The sequence below is a fragment of the Physeter macrocephalus genome, chromosome 4, assembly GCF_002837175.3.
Source record: "Physeter macrocephalus isolate SW-GA chromosome 4, ASM283717v5, whole genome shotgun sequence".
Classification (NCBI taxonomy): Eukaryota; Metazoa; Chordata; class Mammalia; order Artiodactyla; family Physeteridae; genus Physeter; species Physeter macrocephalus.
Window position 1 is genome coordinate 23400163 of NC_041217.1, and position 7212 is coordinate 23407374.

The window sequence follows — 7212 nt, forward strand, 5'->3', positions numbered from 1 at the left end:
GTCCGGGAAGATCCCACATGCCGCGGAGCGGCTGGGCCCGTGAGCCGTGGCCGCTGAGCCTGCGCGTCCGGAGCCTGTGCTCCGCAACGGGAGAGACCACGACAGTGAGAGGCCCGCGTACCGCAAAAAAAAAAAAAAAAAAAAAAAAAATGACCTGGCCCTAAACCAGCCCGGACTCAGCAGGTCGGTCCCGCCCTCCCTGCTCTCAACCCCTTTGTCAGGAGTGCACTGCGGAAGGGGCAGCAAAGCATGACGGGCTCTCAGATGATTCAGGGGACCCTCCTGCTTGCAGAGAGCAAAAGCTCAGGGGCGCGAGACGAACTTGAGGGAAGGCGGGTCAAGGCCGAAAAGCCTGGATTACTGACCTGGGGACCTCATCCTTCTTCCCTTGGAGTCTCCTTCAGCATCTGTACGATGGGCACACGGCCTCGGCCTCAGCCTCAGCCTTCTCACCTTTGATCCTGCCTGCACAGCTCTCCTCAGACCAACTCCCGCCGCTTCTCCAGGCCCCAGCGTGGTGGAAAATGACTCTCCCATAGCTCCCACCCACGGAGAACAGGCCAATTCACCTGAAGAAACACCAGCACCACCTGGTTCCAAATTCCCAGGGAAGAGACTGAATGGCCAGCTGGCTGATGCTCACCTGGGCGGAGGTGTCCTGCTGAACCACGGGAAGTGACCCAGCACCAAGGGAGGGGAGGGGGTAAGATGGCTGGAGGCGGACAGGTGGCTGTGATTAAGGGGGTTGTTGTGAACTGGGAGGATGCTCCAAAAACACCTGCACCTGAGATGCTACCTTACAGAGAGGGATGAGGGAAGAGAGACGATGAGCTGAGGCGTGCACACGCTCAGCAGGAGCAACTGATGCGACTTTTGGGCGTGGAGTCCGCCGGAGTCCAGAGCCTCGAGCTCTGCAGAGGTCCAGCTGGAGGCGCGGATCTGGGAGCGTCAGCTTCCGGGAGGCCATGGGGCGATCTCCCAGGGCGAGAGAGTGGGCAGGGCTGGAAAGGGGCAGCGAGGAACACCAGTGAGGAGACTGGCAGAGCTGAAGGAGGCGGAGGAGGAGTAGCCGGGGAAGCAGGAGGAAACCGAGAAAACAGGGCAGGATGGAATCCAAAGGAAGAGGGGGGAAGGGCTGGTGTTGTCAGGGCTCAGGCTAAATGAAGCCAGAAACGTGAGCAGCTGGGGGTGGGTGTGCACAGAAAGGCCCTGGGAGGGGTGATGCTGAATCTAGAGGGGCAGGTGGGAGATTCTCGGGTGGAGAAGGGGTGGAGCCCAGGCACCCAGGATGAGGAATCATCACATCCAAAGACACAGTGGGCGACTACCCTGGTGGCACAGTGGTTAAGAATCCGCCTGCCAATGCAGGGGACACGGGTTGGATCCCTGGTCCAGGAAGATCCCACATGCCGCGGAGCAGCTAAGCCCGTACGCCACAACTACTGAGCCTGTGCTCTAGAGCCCGCGAGCCACAACTACTGAGCCCACGTGCCACAACTACTGAAGCCCGCGCGCCTAGAGCCCGTGCTCCGCAACAAGAGAAGCCACTGCAATGAGAAGCCCGCGCACTGCAACTAGAGAAAGCCGCGTGCAGCAACAGACCCAATGTAGCCAAAAATAAATAAATAAAATAAATAAATTTATTAATAAAAAACAAAGACAGAGGGAACAGAACACCTGGGGGGGCACCTGAAGCAATATGGAATTGGCGGTGAGTGGGATGGGGGCGGCAGAGGGGTGTAGGAGGTGGAAGTGAAGAGGGAGAAAGGAGCCACACCTGGAGAGGTCTCTTAGGACATGCCGAGCCGTCCGCATCTTCTGTAGATCAGAGCTGGCAAACCGCAGCCCACAGGTCGAATCCAGCCTGCCGCCTGTTTTTGTAAATAATGGTTTATTGGAACACAGCCCCACCTAGGCTAGGACAGCGGAGTCCACCGTATGGCCTGAAAATGTATTTGACCCTCTGCAGAGACAGTTTCGTTTCACCACGGAACAAGAATGAACAGGAGGCTGAGCCCTTGCCGGCCGCAGGGTGGGCAGCGATGGAGTGAGGGAGGCTGCAGGAGTGGGTATGGGGCTGTGGCTGCCTCCTGATGAGAGCTGGTGCCGACCTGAGCTAACGTGGTCGGGGGTGAGGGGGCTTAGCTTTACCGGAATGGCAAATAAAATCCTTCGATTAGTGGTGTCTGCCTGAAGCACTGGGTTGAGAAAGATGCTAAGGATATAATTCTGCTCGGCAAGAAAGACTTCACTGACCCGTATCGCTTAAAGATAAATAAAAATAAAGAATTCTTCTTGGGATTTGCTCACATCTGAAAATTCTGAACAGCTCCCTTTTTCTCTCCCTCTTAATGACAGGACCTAGGAGGCTCGTCTAGGTGTTGACCCATAGCCCTCGCCTGCAAGCCCATTCCGCATCCTCAGGGAGGAGATGACCAGAGATGGAGGGCGGGGTGGGGCGGGGTGGGTCCTGAGGCTGCCTGTGCTGCAGACCCCAGGAGCCAGCTCTGGGCTTTGACCAGCAGAGGCCAGGGGAGGAGGCTCCATGGGTGGAGGGAGAGGCACTTAATGGAGCCGGCAGGAGGCCTGGGCTGTGAACAACAGGGAAAGGAGGCTTAGGAGTCATCTGAGTTGCTTCTGCAAGCAGGAGTGCTGGTCCCAGGGGCAATCTGGGTGTTTGCTGGTGACCTGAGAGCCGACAGAATTAGTTGCGAAGAAGATAATGTAGGTTAGTGCAGGTGGTTAGCACGTGGGCCTGGGTGGGACAGGAAGTGGGCCTGTGAAAAGGTGATGTCACAACGCCTGATCAGCTCAGGCTCGGGGAAGGAAATATAAAGCCTCATCTTTTTCTGGGTGAGCGAAGTGGCATGGTCGGGTCCTCCTGTCCAAGCGCCAATGCAGAGGTGCAGGCAGGGCTACGGAGGGCTGTGGCCCGGGGTTGTGGTCTGGACCAACCAAGGCTTGAGCATTATTTCCCCCGAACCCTGGGGCCTCCCTTGAGACATCTGTTGACTTACAGAAAGACGCACAGCGTAAGAGTTGTGAGTTTAAGTTTCATTCAGGGTCCTGCTGAGGACTATAGCCCAGATACGCCACTCAGCAGCTCAGAGGAAACTGCTCTGAAGAAAGAGGGGAAAAGCCAGTGTATGTATGATTTTTGGCTAGGCAATACTTGCAATCAAGCATACATCTAGGTAAAAGATGACTGCTAGTCACAAAGAACAGATATCTCAAGTTAATGATTTTAGTGCTTTCTTATGTATGGGAAGATGCAAAAATATAGGGTCATGGAACTTCTTCCTGAGATACACATCTAACTATGTAGGGGCCCATTTATCCAAAGCACAGGGTCTCTCATCCTGATTTTTACCCTGAATTCCTCTCAGGGTGCACTGCTGGTGGGACTGCAGTGGGTTAAGACTGTACCCTTGTAGAACTGGGTGGCGAGCCACACTCTTTGTTCTTTGTTCACACATCTTTGGCCGCGAGTGTGCAGGATGGCTGTGTGATAAACTGTCTGCCCGTGAGGAATGAAGCGGGAGGAATGCTCACTTCCTCAACCTGGAAGGACAGACGGGCCTCACGTTCCTCAGCCAGGCTCTCAGAGAAAAGGAGAGATGGGGACAGAAGGCCGACTGATTGTGGTTGTCTCAGGGGCTGCCGAGGCCCAAGAAAATCCACTTGGGTTGCCCAAGGCCTGGCAGGGACGGAGCCTAGGCCTTGGACTCCTCCAGTGGGAAGGTCAGACTGCCCAGGCGACATGGCAGGTGCCCTGCACAAGTCCACAGAGCTCCCCAGTCTCAAGAGCGGGGCGGGGGGGGGTCCCTGTGCGTGCCCGTGGCCGCCCAGGAAGACCCTGTGGGGGACATCTCGGAGCCTCTGGAGGTGGAGGCGATGCTCAGGAACAGGAGGGGCAGCGAGGACCACCCAGGACTGTGGCCCAGGCCCCTTCTCGAGTTCCTATTCCCCTGAAATCCTCGGGACTCCTGAGGAGCCCACGGAGTTGGGGGGAGGGGTTCTCCACAAATAAAAAGTGCACGATCCCCCTCAGGGAGATACAAGCTTGAGGTGAGATTAATTCAGTTGAGGAAAATGATGTTTGTTGTTTCTTTCACATTCCAGCGTTAAGGTTCAGTGGGGAGTAACAGAGATCCTAACTTTTACCCAGAAAAGGTAAAAGTTACTGGAAAGAGGATGAGGAAGCAGCGGGAACCTAAAGATGGAGGTACAGAACAGTGTCCCCGCCCTGGAACGCCAACAAGAGTCAGCCATGCCCCTTTGCTGGCCTCTGCTTCTCTTCCCCCAGGGGTGGGGCATACCCAGAGCTGACTTTTGTTGAGCACTTACTACGTGCCAGACACTTACAGAATGGAGGACTTTACGTGCGTTGTTTAATCCTCATGACAACCCCATGAGGTAGGGATTAATCATATTACTCCCATTTAGCCAATGTCTGATTGAGGCACAGAGAAGTTGAGTCATTTGCTTAAGGTCACAGAGCCAGGACATGGAGGGACATTTCTCCAGAGAAACAAGGGTCATCATGAACTGGATGAGCACCCTAGATGCGTCTTCTACCCCTGGCTAGCCCCCTCCCAATAACTTGACAAGGCACCAGGGAGGACAGGCAGGAAGAAGGCGGACGGGTTATTGCTATCCACCAGTTTACACCACACTTCACACGTGTTCTCATCTCAGCCTCACCACAACTCCCTGAGGAAACGGAGACTCAGCAGCGAAGTGACCGGCCTGGGGCCACTGCAGCTGCTGAGAGCTGGGGCCCGTCCAGGGTCTTGGGGGTGTTTTTGCCTCACCTCAGCCTTGGCAAGCGCAGGGGGTGCTGCTGGCCCCGTTGGTGCAGCAGACTGTGTGCAAGGCTTTCCGACCAAGTGGTGCGTTCAAGCTCTCCAGGTCCTGACGCTACAGGAGAGGAGCGAGGCCGCAGTGAGGTCTCCGCGCTTAGGGAACTTGTATCCACCTGCAGCGCCCGCCCGCGGGAGCCGCCTTTTCTGTGGCTACGGCTTTTGAGCTCATTTCCTGTCTCGGTTCTCTCTTTCCAGGTTGCCGGGAGGGCGCGGGGGGCGGGGAGGGCGGGGACGCGCTTCCTTCCACAGAGGATGGGTGTGGCCAGGGCGGAGCGGGGCTGCGGAGAAGCGGCTCGCCCCGCCCTCCGGGGGCAGGAGGTGATCGGGGTGGGGGGGGCACTGCGGGGGCAGTTCTGACCCCTTGGCTTCCTTTCGCCGAGGCGGCTCCTGAATGGAGGTGCGGGCAGAGAGGCCCGTGAGGCTCTCAGAGGCCCTGGGGGCTGGAGGGCCAGGCCTCTCGGGAAGGGTCACAGGCCCGCGATGGACAGACATCCCGCTTGGAGAAGAGAAGGATAAGGAGCTTTCTGGTCACCAGGAAGCGTGTGACCAGGCACGGAAGAGCCACGCGCTCCCCTTCAGCCCCATGGATGAGGTCTTTAGAGATCCCTGGAACCGTTCCTTGGCCAGGAGCAGGAGGGGTTTGCACCAGGTGATCCTTGAGGGGGCTTCCCACTTCTGACCCCCAGAGCTTGAGTTGAACCCCTGGACCGTGTGCAGGAAATGCAAGGAGGGGGAGGGAGGGAGACAGACTCCAGGGGGGCTTGTTTAAAAGGGAGCCCTGTTCCTGCCTACACCTACTAAATTAGAGGCAGGGCCCAGGACCTGCATTTTCACCAGCTCGCACTAAAATCTGAGACATACCACACCGGCCCTTGTGCAGTTCCTCAATCACAGCTTCGCCTGCTCTGCCTCTACCATTCCCCCAGATCTGCACAGTTCTCCCTCCACGTCATTCAGGTCTCTTCCCGAATGTCCCTCAGAGAGTCCTTTCCTGACCTCCTGTTTGCAATGTTTGGGAAATACTTGTACTAAAAAAATATTTGTTGTGAACCTAAAACTGAAATTGAACTGGGCATCCTGTATTTTTATTTGCTAAACGCGACAATCTTTTTTTTTTTTTAATTTAATTTATTTATCTTTGGCTGCGTTGGGTCTTCGTTGCTGCGCGCAGGCTTTCTCTAATTGTGGTGCGCAGGCTCTAGGCACACGGGCTTCAGTAGTTGTGGCCCTAGAGCACAGGCTCAGCAGTTGTGGCTCACGGGCTTAGTTGCTCTGAGGCATGTGGGATCTTCCCGGACCAGGGCTCGAACCCGTGTCCCCTGCGTTGGCAGGCAGATTCTTAACCACTGCGCCACCAGGGAAGCCCTAAATGCGGCAATCTTGAGGCAGGAGGACTCTGCACCCGCAACCCCCTGAGAGTAGGGCCGTTTGGTAGTTGAAGTTTCCAGGAGCAGCAAACAGGGCTGCAGCTGCCACCCCTGCACAGCCCTGCCCTAAAAAGAGGCAAATCCTCTTCTGGGGCTGTCCTGCATGTCTGAAGAGGCGTGTGTGGGAACTTCCAGGCTAGGAATTAAACCTAAGTGCTTTCTTCTCCCATATTCTCCTCCTTGGCCCTGCTTCCTGCCCCAAATGCTCAGGTGTTCTGCCTGAGTCCCCAGGTGATCACAGACTGCATGGACTCTCTAGACAGGCCTGGGTATACTGTACTCAGGTAAGTGCTCCATGCAAGAGTCAGGAAGGGGGAGATCTCCCCCCATCCCCCATGGGTTCTTTTGGTTGCTCTAATAATGAAATTGACACAAGACAGATTAACAGGAGGAAAAACAATTTAATTTGTATGCACAGAGGTCTTATAGAAATGGGACTCCCAAAGCGACCAAATCAGGATGTTTATATACCATTTTTAGACGAAGAAATAATTATTTGTGAAGCTTTAACAAAGGGCCTCAGCGCTTGGGGCTGCAGACTAATGAAGAAGTAACAAAGTTTGTTTATACAGCTTTCTTGAATTCCCTGACTCTGGTGATAAGGATGCTTTCTATCCTTTCCGTATAGGGAGGATACCTTCACATGGGAGATTTATTTACCACTTTCAGGGGGAAAGAGGGGAGTCAGAGTGTTTTTCTATGTCATTTTTTGTCCCACTGGCTGTTACTCAAATAACTTTAATTCAGATAATCAATATGCCACTGCGATACATCTTGGGGCGGCCTGCTCTGAGCCCCAAAGGGACAGGGAGCCCCTGCCATAGGAAACAGACACCAGAGGGCAGGCTCAGAAATAGACAATGAGCTACCTGACCTTCACACCAGTAACCATGACAACCTGTGGTTGGGGTGAGTTAGGA

General features: G+C 55.2%; 1 long non-coding RNA gene across 1 annotated transcript; it reads right to left on the reverse strand.

Annotated features, from left to right (window-relative positions):
• Window positions 1-175: 175 nt before the first annotated feature.
• Window positions 176-5009, reverse strand: LOC114486109 (uncharacterized). Its single transcript, XR_003679341.2, has 3 exons — window positions 4815-5009; window positions 1778-1871; window positions 176-1001 (listed from the first exon to the last, which is right to left on the reverse strand). It is a non-coding gene; the product is annotated as an uncharacterized lncRNA (long non-coding RNA).
• Window positions 5010-7212: the final 2203 nt, after the last annotated feature.